Source organism: Danio rerio, chromosome 13, assembly GCF_049306965.1.
Source record: "Danio rerio strain Tuebingen ecotype United States chromosome 13, GRCz12tu, whole genome shotgun sequence".
Taxonomy (NCBI): Eukaryota; Metazoa; Chordata; class Actinopteri; order Cypriniformes; family Danionidae; genus Danio; species Danio rerio.
The window spans coordinates 40,902,421-40,919,142 of NC_133188.1; the positions used below are offsets into that span (position 1 = coordinate 40,902,421).

A 16,722-nucleotide genomic window follows, 5' to 3' on the forward strand; every position below is an offset into this window, starting at 1 on the left:
TGAGCAGTTCAAAACACATGAGATTTGTGGAGTCACTGCAGAGTTTATACTCGTCATGTTCACTTGAGTGTGATGTGAGTGTGAGTGTGAGTGTGCAGAGGTTCACTTTGGGTGCTTCAGCTGGCGGAGCACACAATTTTTTTAGAGACTCGAGCGAACAGTTCGTGTGGTGCTGTGTTTGATTTCAGTTAAATATGAATCACTTTGAAGAGATTTTGTCTGAAACAGGTTTGCCTGTACAAACATCTTCATGATCAGTCCATGCATGATCATATGCAGAACCAGATGACCAATAATTCTTGGCTAGAAATTGCAACTGCTGTGGGAAAGGAGGAAAGTTTTTGTTAAAAATTTGGAAAAACCTGAAGGATAAGATTGTTAAAGCCAAAAGAGGCCAGGGCAAAAGTGGAGACCCAGGTACACAATTACAGAATATGTTTTTCCACCATTTACAGTTTTACACTGATGTATATTACTATTTTGAATTTAAAACAATTAAATAGTTCCAAAACTATAATTAAGGAACAAACAATGTCTTTAATAACTGGAAAGGAAGATTTGAACCTATGAGTTTACAATATACTGGTGCCCCTATTTTTCTAGGCTTTATTGGTGAGAATGGGGAGGAATGTTGGACCATTATTGCCTTTTTAGCATAAGAAGAGGACAAAAACTAGCCAGACAGTAATGTGTCAATTGTGGAGTGGGCTAAATATTTAAAAAAAAAAAAAAAAAAGTCAGTAAAAAAAAAAATTTAAAATCTGTATTTTTTAGTAAGTGTACTATTTTCTTTTTTTTTTCTAGCCATAATAAAAATATATTTGTAGAGCAACTCATGTTCTCTGGTCATTAATATTTTAATAAACTTTAATAGGTAAAACTGTCTGAGATATGAACAAAAGCAGTTTGATTTAAGAAAAATCTTGAATGGTTATAAAAATCATTATAACAATTTATAAAAATAATTAGTTCTTGAATGATATTAATGATATGATGTATTTTTAGAAACAGTCTACTTCATTTATTTATCTGACTTTACGGTCAGTTTCTTTTGAGCACCCCCTTTTGTTTTAAAGATTATCTCAAGGGCGAACACGTCAAGTATAAAAGGCTCATCCGTTTTGTGAGGTGCGCCTGCAGTCGGCGGAGGTCCGCGATGGGCGCTAAGCAAAGTGTTAATCAGGCTTAAGGCTGATTTATACTTCTGCGTCAAACACCGGCGTATGCTACGGCGCTGACGCATAGCCCTTTGCCGTGGCCGTCGCCGTCACTGACGTGCACCTCTCAAAAAATGTAACTACACATCGCAACAACGCATAGCGCAAGCTCTGTGATTGGTCGGCTTGGTTACGCTGACGAGTCGAAGCGGGACCAAGAGTCGCGCGAACCCAATGTAGCGATTGTTTACAAGTGTGGAGGTCCCGTGAAGGAGCTCCAGATGGAAAGTTTTGTTTTGTGTTTACCTCATAGTTAAAGTTGTTGCACGTCCGCCGGTTGCTGCCTCAAAATGAGTGAGTTTGAGCCACTTGTACATCCCTGAAGTGTTCAGGAAAAGCAAAAAAGCAGCGAAGAAACTCGACACAGAGGAACATTTACACCTCACTGCCAACTAGCGTTTCAGAAGTGTTAATGCAGACCAACAGAGGCAGTGCGCAGCAGTATAAATGCACAGCCACGCGCGTTGCATGCGCCGTGGGTTACGCCGGTCACTTGACGCAGAAGTATAAATCAGGCTTTAAGGCTGATTTATACTTTTGCGTCAAACGCCGGCATATGCTACGGCGCTGACGCATAGCCCTTCGCCGTCGCTGACCTGCACCTCTCAAAAATTGTATCTATATGTCGCAACGATGCATAGCACAAGCTCTGTGATTGGTCGGCTTAGTAGCGCTGACGGGTCTGGGCGGGACCGAGAGCCGTGCGAATGGCGCGAGCTGGACGCGAGCCTGATTGTTTACTGCGATTGTTTACAAGTGTAGAGTCCCGTGAAGGAGCTCCTGATGAAAATTTTTGCTTTAACACCTCACTGCCCACTAGCGTTTCGGAAGTGTTAATTCAGACCAGCAGAGACAGCGCGCTGAAGTATAAATGCACAGCTACGCGCGTTGCATGCGCCGTGGGTCACGCCGGTCACTTGACGCAGAAGTATGAACCAGGCTTAAAGCAAGTGAAAGGCCTGTGACTGTGTGAGCATTTAAAGAAATCAGGTGAAAGAAATTGTTTGAAACTGTAATAAAGATGAATTTAATGGATTTGGATTTTTTTATACAATGATGACTATGCGGTTTTATTTTACATTTGATTATTCATTTTCTGTACCTGAATATGGTTCGACTTGATTTCCCAGAAAACCATAAACCACTGTTTATTAAAGTTAAATTGTTTTGTGTTTTAATTTCATGCATGATTCACTCCTCTGCAGGATTATCCCAACCAATCTAAACGAATAAATTCTATCCATACAGAGCTTCCGATCCATTGGGTGAATCACAATTTACATATTGCATAAAAACTAAATATGGCAATGTCAGATCTTTCCAATATCATACAGTCATAATACAAACTGTATTTCCATCTAACTAAAAGTGCCTGAGAGAAATGCTAATGGGGATTTATTTCAGTAGCTTGCACACTTGAGGATGTGAGGATCACTTCAGGACTCATGTAAACTAATCAGTGGGCAAGACAGGAAGGGCGAGAAAACTAAACTTCCCAGAGTTCGAACACATAACGCACACTAGATAGCAAGTCTGTTTAATGGTTTGAGTACTGGACCCATTAGTTTGGTTGGGTTAGTTGGAACAGCAGCACCTAACAGATCATTATTATGCAGCAATGACCAAAAAATACCCTATTAAATTATTTGATGATCCGCTTTCTTCTAGGTGTTACCCTTGAACAGGAACTTTAGGTTTGAGATCACTTTTAACTTAAGCTGCCTTTAGTTTAACTTAGTTTTAGCTCCACAACAAACACACTTGGTGGAGTATACTGGGAAGAACAGAGATTAAACGTTTGTACAAACCTACAGATGATTAAAGATATAACATAGAAATGTTAAAGAATTTCTACATTAACAATGATAAACCATTCTTTTAGTTAGGGGACAAGCAATACATGTTGTCTTTCTGGAAAGCACTGTAGTTAGTAGGCCAATTTCAGAAAGTTATGATTTGGTCAATTTTCCTGGTAGAAAAAGCTTTAAGAAATCTGCATTTTCTAATATTTTAATGACCTCAACAGTTCAGTCATTGGCCCAATTCAGTGCTATGATACTACTTACACTATTATTACTGCTACAGCATATAGTATATATACCTGCCTTCATAATGCACATAATTTCAAAAAACAGCTTTGCAGAAAATACATGAAGCATTCTTAATCTAGCCATAGCCTAAAATCCACAAAACTCTAGTTTAGATATCCTGAGGTCTTTAACCAGTGGCGTAGCGCAAAATGCGGAGGCCCCCCTGCAGGGATCGCTGACGGGGCCCCGTGATGATGGGGGGGGGGGGGGGGGGGGGGGGAGGGGGGGGTTGGGGGGGTACGTCATACGTCAATTTGCATATCACTGACGTCATCACGTTCTACCGTTTCTGTTTAACAGCATATGGTTAATAAAGGGGTATTTATAATTGCACTACACTTTATATAAGCATGTTTATTTAACTACATTTATTGCTGTTTGAATACAGTATATCATTATAGATGTGTAACGATAGTGAATGTGCAGTAATCTCTCATATGAAATAAATTCAGACAAGTTCAGAAACTGTCACTAAAATATATGTGATTGTGAACAAGAAAAGAATAAACGGTCCAAGTAAATTGTTAAAATAAAGGAGAAGTAGATCGGTTTGACTGTACAAGGGAAATACCTTCACACTGCCTTTGCTAAATCATTTGTCGTCGGTACGCAGAGGGGTGATCTGCTCTCGGGCTGCAGGTGGGAGAGGTTGCTGTATGAGGACTGACTGAGCCGCCTGTCAGTGCTGTGAGGCGGGGGAGGGACTGGCGGCATCACACGCAGCTCGTTGAGAAGAGTAGGGACGGTACGGTATGGAAAAATGACAGTCTAAAAAAATCTCCAATAACACACAAAAAAGTCGCTAGATTTGTCGCTAGGGGGGTCTGAAAAGTCGCTAAATCTAGTGACAAAGTCGCTAAGTTGGCAACATTGGCGGCAAGCAATCAGAATGAAGTAGTCCACCGCTTGAGAGGTGTTCAGAGAACACAGACGTGTGAACTTTGGTTCCGACCACAGTTGTTCCCAACAGTTTATTGAAAATCGCGACGACGCGGGGCCCCCTAATCACGCGGGGCCCCCCCGCGGTGCGTGCCCTGCGGGCCCGTCCGCTACGCCACTGTCTTTAACATAAAAAATGCAATGATGCAAATCAAAACTACTGTTACTAATTGTTACAGGTCACAACCCTCTTACAATCATGCAGAACATGTGAGCGATTCCATGCAAATGTCAACCTTGCCATGAAAAAAACATATGTTTTTACCAAAATAGCAAAACCCTACGTTTTTTTGTATGCTTGTATTTTACAGGACTGTAAAACTACTCAAAAATGTATCTGTCAAATCAAACAATAATATTTGATTTCCTAAAGTCACACACATGCCAATTTCACATTTGTCACATGCATAACAGAGAAATGTCACATCCATCCTGAAGATTTTTCCTCATAAATGCAAAAATGTAAAATAAAATAAAGTCAATGATTTTTGTTTTATATAGAGCAGACTCTCATCCTTTTGATGAGCATTATTTATTTTGGGTTGTGCAGTTTAATTCACAGAATTTCTACAAAGTATACTTGTAGACTGTAAACTTGCATACTTCACATCCAATAACTTTATAAAGTATAACTTTTTTTGTGTGTTTTTTACAAATTAATACTTTTCTGATCCCATAACTGTGTGGTTAGTCTTTTGTAAAATATAAACAGATGTTTTCAATATAATGTTAAAATACACCTTCTCTGTGAATTTGTTTTTAGTTTTTACTGCAAATGTCACATTCATAACGCTGAAATTGCTCATATACAGAGAAAATGATAGACAGATCAACTTGTCCAATATAAGGGTTTATGCAAATATCATAATGTCAAATGCAAGACCTTTTTAAGACACTTAAATATTAAATTTAAGACGATATATTACAAAATCAAAAACACCCAAACACATAAAGAGAAAATGCTAAATCACAATATTAGTGGTAAAATAAATATATTCAAATTAAACAGTACTAAAGACAGGTCAGATGCACCACTGAACTACAGAAAAAACAAACATCTTAAGGCTGGTGCCGCATTGCACACCTCACGAAACAGACGAGGCTTTTATACGTGACGTGTTCGCCATTGAGATATTCTTTTAAATGACAGGGGCGGATAAAAAAAAAACCCACTGTAAAGTTAGACAGATAAACAGAGAAGTAGAAAGTTTCCAGAACTACGTCATATCAATAATATCATTCAAGATTTTTTTTAACTAATTGTTTTTCTATTATTTTTAGAATTTATTATAAAGATTTTTTAAATCAAACTTTGATGCATCACTTGCTTTTGTTCATATCTCGGACAGCCTTCTACCTAATAAAGTCAAATACCAATGATAACAGAACATGGGTTGCTCTACATTTATATATTTTATTATGGAAAGAATAATAGCAAAAACTTACTAAAAATACTGACGTTTTTTTTGTTTTGTTTTTATTATTATTTTGCCTACTCCACAATTCACACATTACTGTCTGGCAAGTTTCTGTTCTCTGCTTATAAGCTAAAAAGGCAATAATGGTCCAACATTCCAGACCATTATCACCAATAGAGCATAGAAAAACAGGTAATGAGTATATTGTAAGCTGATAGGTTAAAGTATTCCTTTCCAGTTATCAGTAACTATTAAATTGTTTTAAATTCAAAATTGTAATGCAGTACATCAGTGTAAAACCTATAAATGGTGGAAAATATACCTGTCATACCCGTTTTAGACAAATCTGTTCAAAGTGATTCATATTCAACTCAAATCAAATGTAGTGCCACTGCCATGTGAACTGTTCACCTGAGTCTCAAAACATTTCGTAAGCTCCGCCAGTTGAAATCATGTCAGGCGTACCTAAAGTGAACCTCCGCAAACACAGCAATGACATCACACTCGCCGCGCACTGAGTTCAAAAACAGAGAGCTGATTGGCTATTGCATGTTGGTCTCATTTGTAGTTGTAATACAGCAAATTACATTCGGACTAGTGCAATAAAGAACTACAACACCACAAAAAAACCAAGCAACAACAACAAAAAAGAATTTAAATGAGCATTAGATGTAGTGGTACAAGGACATCTGAAAATTAGACCTGTGCAAAAATATTTTGAATTGATAATTTAAGACTTAAGTCCTAAAATTTCTATTTTTAAATTTTAGACTTTAAGACCCCGTGGAAACACCAGAAGCACATTTAAACCTGAACATCCTAACATGCAGAATAGAATAATCTCTGCAAACAATGTCAATCAAGAACAGTGGCGAGAGTCAGCTAAACAATTACAGCATTGGAGAGAATATTCAGATGAGCCATTTTCTGTGAAGCAGTCGCACACATTTAGAAAAAAACTAAACTAAAACAAAAAGCATCCATGCTAAATTTGGATACTCTCACAATGACAGGCTCCTAGATCAAAGTGAAAGTAAGAGCAGGGTTTTACTATTGCTGGCCCCAAATTGTGGAACAGTCAACCTTTTTTCTATTTTAGACTAATCTCCACACAATCATTTTTTAAGGAGAATCTGAAACTTCACCTTACAGAAAATGCCTTTAACCACAGAGTGCTTTTTCCTCTATATGTTTTCCATAATCTATGAATTATCTGTAGTTTTTTCCCCCTTGATTTTATTAGCTCAGTCTAATTTAGTTTTAATTTTACAATTTTTCTTCAACATAATGTTCAACTTCACTGTAAAAAAGCTGACTCAACTTAAAATTGTAAGGCAACTTGTTGCAGAGCTATTTTGGGTTGACTCAACTTTCAACCCAAGAAATGCACTTGATTCGATTTATATCGAGTAAACTCAAAAATGTTCTGAAGCTGTTTGCCTTGAAATGAAGTTGATTCAACTTTTTTTTTTTTTTTTTTTTTTTTTTTTTACAGTGTACTGTTGTTGTGTTTGGATGGCTCTAAACTAAAAAAAAATCTGGGTGCCAATCTTACATTTGAACTGCATATTAGTAACACAGTCAAGACATTGTTTTTTCATCTGAGAAGCATCGCCAAACTTTGTCCCATGGTGCTCTTTTCTGTTGCTGAAAACTCATTAACACCTTTGTATTTTCCTGTATTGGCTTTTGTAATGTTTTGTTGGCCAGAGTTCCAAAAGCAACCCTAAGCAAGTTACAATTTGTACAAAACTCAGCAGCTAGAATTTTGAAGAGGACAGTGCAAGAGAGCACATAACTTTTATTTTGAAAAAACTGCTCTGGCTTTTTGTCAGTTTTCGTATTGATTTTAAAATTCTCAAGCTTGCGTACAAGGCCTTGAATGGTCTAGCACCACAATATTTATCTGAACTTTTAATCCTCTACACCCCTATATGCTTTTTGCTCGTCTACATGAAATCTATGTGAAATTCATTGGCACCTAAATTGTGGAACTCTTTACCCTCTGATATTCGCAATGCAGTATCCCTGAGTATACTCTGAACGTACTTTTTTAGGGTAGCTTTCATTTGCTTTTTATTTGATTTTTAGATCAATTATTATTATTGTTATTATGTATTTTTAATTATTTTTATTATTGCATTTTTTTGCATTCATCCTTTTATGTATGTTTAACTGCAGCACATTTTATATGCCTGTAAAGCACCTTGAGATGCTACTTTTAAGGGCGCTATATGTATTAATTAATTTGTTTATTATTATTATTATTATTTTATTGTGGTATAGAAATACATTGAAGTAAAAATAAAAAGTTATTTCAACACAGAACTAAAGGTTTTGACGTATTAAAGCAAAGCTCAAGTAAAAGGTGAACGCAAAGCTTGCAGCAAAGTCATTTGAAAGATTATAAAGAAACAGATCTGCAAAATACATTCATATAAAGTGACGACTCATGGTGCTTTACAACACACACTTTAAAAACCTGGGTGGGGAAAAACCCATTGATGGAATGGTGGTCTTAGATTACGTTAGAGAGTGTTGTATGTATGTGTGTGTGTTATTAAATGCAGAGTGTGAGCGTAGTGTACTGGTTACAAACTTCTGTGCAAGTAACTAGACACACACAGTGCATGTGCAGGAGTGTGTATGTGTGTGTATGCGTGAGTTGTTCCGACAGGTGGAACAAGCAGGTGATTTTTACAGAGCCAAAGACGGGGAAGGAAATGTACTGTATGCATTCAATACACACACGCACACTCAAGAAAAGACAGTTCCCTGAATCTAAAGGGAAGACCCTTTTACTTTGGCATGAAACTGCACGTCTGCACAGAAAAGGCTGATATGGTCGTAGACAAGCACAGATTCAATGCAGGAAGCTAATTACACTTCTCATGACATGTATAACTGATCAATGACAAATAAGTCAATACATGTACTGTAGGCAGTGTACTATTATGAAAAATGGATGTTCCTTTTAAGTTTTTGCATGCGATACAACAATTAAATATTTTGTGTTTTACATGTTTTTCTTTTCTTTTCTTTTTCTTATAACCTATTAAATTTTTGTCTGTTTTATCTATTTTAATTCTTATTTTTATAATTCTTATTATTTGTTTTTATTTTCTTACACTTACTCTCTTTTATTCCTGTTTATGTAAAGCATTTTGAATTGCCACTGTGTATGAAAAGTGCTATATAAGTAAACTTGCCTTGCCTTGCCTTGCCTAAAGATTAAGCTAAATGAACGTGTGCATTTTTTAAAGAAAAGAAAAATGCATGTACATTTTAAACATGCTCCGTTGACCAATACATTCTGAAATTAACTCCATAATACTCACCAACAAACAATACGATGTAAATATATAACTAAACCCTGCTTGTTTAGTATTATTAAAATGCACAACCACCTAAAAAATAAGAGGTTAATATAGGCAGTAGATATAAAAAAAAAACTGGTCTTATCATAAACATGATTAAAAAGTACATAGTTAGTTTTACAGTTGGGAAAAATAACGCACCAATTCTGAGATTCACATGAAAATTGGAAAGCATTTCAGGTTTTGTATCCATTTTCAAAAAAAATTAAAAAATAAATAAATAAAAACTACAAAACAGAGTAATAGTTTTGCAGTGGACTCACAGATTCATCCATCAAGTAAAACCCATTATTGTATAAAAATGCAATATAAGTGGGGCTTTGCAATATATATCAATATTATTGCAAATAAGCATATCACAATATACATACCAGAATAGTGTACATTGAAATAAATGAGATTTAATATACAGTATCGTTATGTGCCTTCCAGTAGTACACCCTCTTAAAGACTTCTCAGCACACCATGCAGAGTGGACAAGCTGTTTAGTCAGACTTTATTTTGATGGTCCGGTTGTTAAATTTAAGTTACATTGAATCTATATGCCAACTAACTCTCATTATATTATACAGTAAGTAGGCTGTTAGGTTGGGGTTAGGCTTAGTGTAAGTTGACTACTTGCAAAGTTTCTTATAGTCAGTTAAATGTCTGTTGAAGGAGCAGTATCAGCAGATATTAAGCAGACAGCCTACTAATACTCAAGTGGACCACTAAAATAAAGTGTTACCAGCTGTTTTGCTTTTTTAGGTCCAAAAATCTGTAACAATTTTAAAATGGATGCTGAAATACTGTCTGACCAAGTATACAAAACATGTTAAGCATTTTTGTTTTGCTTATTGTTCTTAATGTTTTCAGGCTGATATAGCTGTTCAAGTGGAGCAAAGTGGAGATGATATTTATTTTTATTTGTTTACTATGTTAAAATATATGATTTTCTTTATATGGCTGTTCACAGAGGTTGTAGTGATGCTTTCCTTTCCCCGAAATTTCCCCTCAAAAATTGCCTTTTTTCAGCCTTTTTTAAAATAAGTAGTTTGATCTCAAAAAAAGATTTTTATACATTTTTTAAGACATTTTTTTATAGATATTGTGTCTATGGATGTAACGATTCACCTGACTCATGATTCAATCCAATTTACAAAACTAATCTCACAATTCAAAATTTAGTTATGATTTTTTTTTTAAACAAAATTATTTGAAACAAATTTAATGTGAAGAGTCATTTCATTTTTTCTTAAATGCTGCATTTTTTTTTTGCTAAATAATATATTTTTCTGCCAAAACTAAATTGCTAGTTTAAAAACAAATAAAATTGAAAAGAGTACAAACTAAGGACTCATTAATATAAACAAACTAAAACTGTGACTGTGCAGGGATTTTACATGTACAGAGGTGGTCAATAGGTTTGGCCACTGGCATAAAATACTGATAATAAAATGACTAATTATATAGGAGGATAGAAGACAGGAGTCGAACATGATTATGAAGCTTAATAATTAATATTGTTTGTATAATTAATTAGTAAAAGCATCAGTATTATACACATTTAACACACTAATTTGAAAAGGAGAGGGTCAAAATAATGTAATACCTGTTTCTGTAACAGAACAACTTTCTCTTTCAGTCTGAAAAAGATCTTCACACTTTCGCTTTCCAAGTAAGCGGAGCTGCAAATCATCTAGGTGGTTTGGTTTATTAATATTTTTTAATCACTGTGCTGACAGTTTCTGTGCATCATATTTGTTTTTCAGATAGTGTAAGTAAAGATCTTTTCGCAGTATTGGCACACGGTTTGTGTTTAGTCTGACACACCTCACCGCTGTCATTTTACTCCGCAAACCCACCTCTTGCTTGCCACTGATGTGCAGGTAGAGTGAGCTTGCGCCTATAAACACAGCGCTCCCTCTGTTCAAAACATGTATCACGATTCATTCAACATTTCTATCGATTTAAACCGTTACATATTTGAATCGATTTTCAAACGACTCATAGTGAATCGTTACATCCCTAATTGTATCACATAATGAATATATATCTTTTTTTTATCTTGCAAGGCCCTAAATAAAAGCAATAGACTCTTGTTTTTGTATTCCATGTAATAACGCAAGCAAAGCATATCTGATGTACACCGTAGGGCTGTGCAATTAATCGAAATTTTTGATTTTGGCTTCAACAATTATGTAAAAACATTAATCGAGATAAAATGATTATGCATTAAATATCGCCTCCTTTCCAGTTGTACACATATGTTGCTCTGCAAAGCTCAGTTTCACGTAAAAATGACCAAAAGCATGTACTTAACTTTTGCAGCACAGGATGGGGATCATTCATTGATGTACATTCGAATCATTCATGTTTTTAAAAGCGTGAAAGAGATTGCATGCTGTTGTGTGTATGTGCTTAGCCTCAGAGACGAGCAGAGGACACACATCTAGTCATCTTAATGCGAGCGCTTCAATGGACAAATACATGCAAATGCGTGTCAAAATGTGGTGTTAAGTAATTATTCATATTAACCCACATTTGTGTTGAGTTGAGAATTAAGACATGTGAAAGTGAAGCCATAAATCAGAACCATACTGCTTTAAAAGTGACAGCGCGCAATACTCCAGCTACCGACTGTCTTTATGATTAACCAAACAGCAAAAGGACAAAACCACTTACTGCAGTTGACTGAAGGACTTTTGTAGCTGTAATTAAAGTTTTTTTTCTAAAAGTGGAGATGCTTAAAGCACAGTTTGTTTCATGTTCTTATTCTATTGTATTTATTTCCCTTTTCTTATTTACAGGGAGGAAAATAACTGTATAGTTGAAGTCAGAATTATTAGCCCTCTTGAATTATTAGCAATATATACCTTTATATTTTTCCCCCAATCTCTGTTTATAAAAAGAAGATTTTAACCCATTTCAAAACTTAATAGATTTAATAACTTATTTCTTTTGGTACACAACCTTGTTGCTTCTTATTCTGTATTTATTCTCGCATTTGCGAGTTATAATTTTACACGCGATGTCAAAATTTTGATTTATCGCAGTATTTGTCTATTCGCGACCACGATAATTTAAGTGGGAATTTAATCCCATAATATTGTGATTTCGATTTGATTCGCAATTTAATTTTGTAGTCAAGCTTCAGCTCAATAATCTGTATTATAGCTTCTTACTGCTACAATGCTTAATGTTTATTTATTTTTCTGCCTGTGCACCGACACAGTGCACGGCGACCCGAAGTTCGATTCCTGGCTCGAGGTCCTTTGCTGATATTTCCCCTTTCTCTGCTCCCAATTCTTTCCTGTCTGTAAGCTCCACTATCCTATCCTAATAAAAGGCAAAAAAAAAAAAAAAATTTTTTTCTTTTGTCTTTGCTATGATGACAGTACATCATATATTACAACATAATTTTCAAGATATAAGCATTTAGCTTAAAGTGCAATTTAAAGGCCTTATTAGGCCAGTTAGGGTAACTAGGCAGGTCATTGTATAACAGTGTTTTTTTCTGCAGACAATAAAAAAATAATATTATTAATAATATTGATCTATTATATGATCTATATAAATATCATCTATAATATTTAAAACTGTTTTATTCTAGCCAAAAAACAAAAAAAACAAATAAGACTTTCTCCAGAAGAAAAAATATAATAGGAAATACTGCAAACAATTCCTTGCTGTTAAACATCATTTGGGAAATATTTATAAAAAAAAAAACAAGGAGGGCGAATAACTTTGAGTTCAACTGTATATCGTTTTGGATAATCGTGATTACAATTATGACCAAAATAATCGTGATTATGATTTTTCCCATAATCGACCAGCCCTAGTACATCTTAAGATCTGCTCAGTCCATTTAAATTATTAAGGCCCATTAAAAAAAGTCATATATTATTGCTTGCTTTAAAGAAGCAAGCAATAATTTTAGCAAGCCAGAGTTTAAAATTATCTGTTGGTGGTGTTTAAATTTAATATTTTGTGATGTTCAATTTGTAATTGTACTGAGTGTGTTTTCATCTTTTTTATCTTTCTATTTATTTGTTTGTAAGCCTGGTTGTATAAATGTGCAATAAAAATAAACTCAAACGCAAAAAAAAAAAACTACTACTCTCAACCCAGTGAACTTGAATCTAAAAGATATGTAATGGGCATAACAATATATTCTGATCAGATGTTTGATTCAATCACAACTTGACAAACAGAGCCTCCTGCTCCAATCATGCCTACTGGTCTCACCCATGTCCACATACAAACAACACGGAAGACAACACGCCAACACACAGAATACCCAAAATACACGGCGACCACCCGCACTTCTCTATCACTCACTCTGACAGCTCTCTCTTTCCTTCTCTTGCTTTCTTCCTGCGTCGATCACTCCAGGGAACCAGAAATGAGTTGGTATTGAAATTATTTGAGAAAGTAAAGCACAGCTGGCTCATGAGAGTGTGTTATGTGTACAAGTGAACGAAGTTGCAGCTCCACTGAGGAACACATGAGATCAGGTGTCCGAGCTGAGCCCACGGAAACACGGACGGGCTCTGTGTCTAAAGTCTATTTTCTGCCTTTCCCATTTAAACCCACAAGGTCAGAGGCAGAGCGTAGACCCCCGAGGAGGAGGGGTGGGAGTTTACCATGGGAATGAGGCGCTGATGATTTGTCTGCGTGTGTCACGTTTGAGCTTCACAGGCCTCTCTGCTGAGCAACTCACTGAGCAGGATATGTATCTATGGCCGACAGAACACGTGGCTCAGTGAGAGCACTAGAAAAAGACCACTGACATGAGGGGTTATAATTAAAAACATGTACTTTCTATGAATTGCCTTTCTCAAGAGTTAACATTTTTGCTGAAATGGTTGTGCAAAGAAGAAGCCAACTTCTTGGCATGTTTATGTTTACCTTATATAAAATGAATGTCATGCAGCATCAGCAGTGTGACGGCCAGATGGAGAGAGTTTCCCACGCAGCTGAGCAACAAAAGCCAGCATATCTATATTGATGCTGCTCTGGTTGTCACAACCTACTCAAAGTTTCTGTCCGCCTCAGGGCAACATTTGCTTCGCTTTCATAGTCTTTAGATGGTTTGTGCCTCTTAAAAGTTAGAGTCAGATTTGAGGCAAAAATTTTTCTTAGCCTCTGGCTACATTTTTGCAGTTTGTCCACTTCTAAAAGGATCAGATGTCAGAAGCACTTCAATAGTCACGTGCAGGTTGTTATCATCAGCTTAAGAAGTTTGTTATTTAAAATATAACCGCACGGTGAGTGCACGCAAGCTGTCTGGAGAAAGTGAAACCGCTTGCACTTTCAGAAAGCCTCGTAAAACAAAAACAGGACCCAGCAGATTTTGTTCTTCTTGTGTTTGTGGTTGTTCATCAAGACGACGACAAGGTTTGTTTGAGCTGGGGTGTCGACCATGGCGAGTTGTTATATGTATATATTATAATGGTATAATGTCTTGGCTATGTATTTAAAAATGGCGGTTTCTTTGTTGTCATTCTCCTGCTTGTTGCACGAGAGTGTGACGTATCTCTGTAAACCAATAGCGTTCATATGCGCGTTTAGCTCCTCCTTTGGGTATCCTTTTGTTGTGCTATGGTACGGTACGCTTTTTGGCACCTTTTAACAGTGGAAACGGCCATGAAGCGCAACGAACTGTACCACTCAGTGAAAATTACAATAATTTTATAATAAATAACATATATTACAATACATTTTTAATTATTCAAAAACTTCATTATTTTTTTTCTCTCATTATTACATTAGAAACTATTAGATATTAATATTTAAATCGCAATAATTTACAATTTAACTGTTTTTACAGAATGTATGATCAAAATAAACGCAGCTTTAGGGTTTAACATTCAATTTTGCCGACTAACAAGGATCCATTCAAAGCATATGACAATGCAACTGAAGTCACATTATTTGTGTATAACAGTCCATTTTTTAATATAAGGCATGTGAACAGCCTACTGACTAAACATCTGCACAACACACAACTCAATGCACTAATTTCCAGACTCTAGGACTGCAAAGTGATGACAATGCCATCTACTGGCAAATAGATTTTGTATCAGATGGATGGGTTTAAATCCATCCGAAATGTGTACATGTCATGTACAAAACATGAAAAATTTAGCCGTAGTTTGACTTCCTTTCTCTCTCTTCCCTGTTCATGATTATCTTGAATGTTCATTTCATAAAGAAACACTTCACACAAAAATGTGATTTCATTTTTCATGTCATTAAAAGGTGAATGGCCTTTTTCATTGAAGCATAGCAGAAATATCTTGTCCTATCCACCATCTCTTTAGGTTGTCAGTTATCTTGAAAATATTTTCTTTTCGCAGAGGAAAGTCAAACAAACTTGGATTAAAAATGTTCAAATAATGAACATTTATTTGATTTTTGAACTGCAACAATTGGAATGCATTCATTGCATAATGCAAAATATAGCTGTCAACACATACTTCATATTGCTTTCATCACTCATTTTTGCATATGACAAAACCACATCTACGCAGGCCAGCTAGATAACATTATCTTGGTGACAAATCAGCAGCCTCAACAACGTAGAATACAGACAAAACAAACATTTAAACTTGCTGCTTGCAAGGCATAAAAACAACATTTTTATATTAATTTCAACATGCTTTCAAGATTAAAAATATGAGAGAACAATTACAAAATAACTAATAATAGGATATAATGGTAAAACAAGGGAACGCAAAAACTTTCAAAAATATGTTTACCTATCACTCGTTTTTTTTTTCTTCTCCCACCCATTTTTTTTCTCCCGCTCATTTTTTTTCTCCACCATCATGTCCCTTCCGGGTCTCCGTAAAATTCCATTGCGTCATGTCTTTAAAATATGAATTTATTTTACCAGTATTTTCAAGAGTTTCTGCGCTCGTCTGCTGCAACTGACGGCACTTGTGTTTAAACGGCTTTTCATCACATTTTGAAATTGAAAGTAGTCACAGTAACCTTTCACCAGAAGTTTATCGGTAAAGAAAGAACACTTGCTGTGCATCTAGCTCTTTGACAAACCTTCCAGGGTGACTGGGCCCGAAACTGAAGACGCAACATCACTTTAAAGGGACTGTTTCATATGGATTTATTGAACATTTTTACTTTTCAATGAACATGAATGGTCTTAGTGGAATAAAGTCACCAACAGCTCGCTGCAGGTCAGCTGTCATCTTCAGCAAACCTCCTAATATGTGCACCACGAGGACTTTTTATGATAATTTATAAGCATCAACAGTTGTGGATTTGTTCAGCAAAATATTTGACTGCGCTGTCACTGCTGAGCGAGAACGCTTCTCTTCCTGTTAAACTGAACAGTCACATCTTCAATGACGCAAGCGTGCTCTGGCTTGGAAAGTAAATGCAATGTGAGTGCAGGCCATCAGGGGAGAGAAGAGGGGGGACAAGTGCGCTTCGGCACAGTTCATGGCAACTATTGACCTTATTGTCCTTATTCTGCGGGCGCTGACTGACAGCTAATAAAAGAGCGCCCTTTTCTCCATTGGTATATTTATTCTGTTCGCATGTAGGGTTTAAGTTTTTAAAATTCTTTTTGACAAGTTATGACAGAAATGTTCTCATTTGGCCATCCAGTAGGCATCTTAACATAATGTCCATGGCGTGATTAATGCACGTGATGCATGCAACAGCTTTATATATT

The 16,722-nt window shown here is 35.9% G+C and overlaps 1 protein-coding gene across 3 annotated transcripts in view; it reads right to left on the reverse strand.

Moving 5' to 3' along the window:
* ppp2r5eb (protein phosphatase 2, regulatory subunit B', epsilon isoform b) overlaps window positions 1–16,722 on the reverse strand; it is a 44,207-nt gene that overhangs the window by 11,579 nt on the left and 15,906 nt on the right. The window contains exon 1 of one of the 3 annotated variants that reach the window (XM_017358715.4): window positions 13,362–13,518. The exons of the other annotated variants lie outside the window; for them this stretch is intronic. The gene's annotated coding sequence lies outside the window, so the exon portion shown is untranslated. Of the gene's footprint in view, window positions 1–13,361; window positions 13,519–16,722 lie in introns of those variants that run through there. 3 annotated transcript variants of the gene reach the window in all.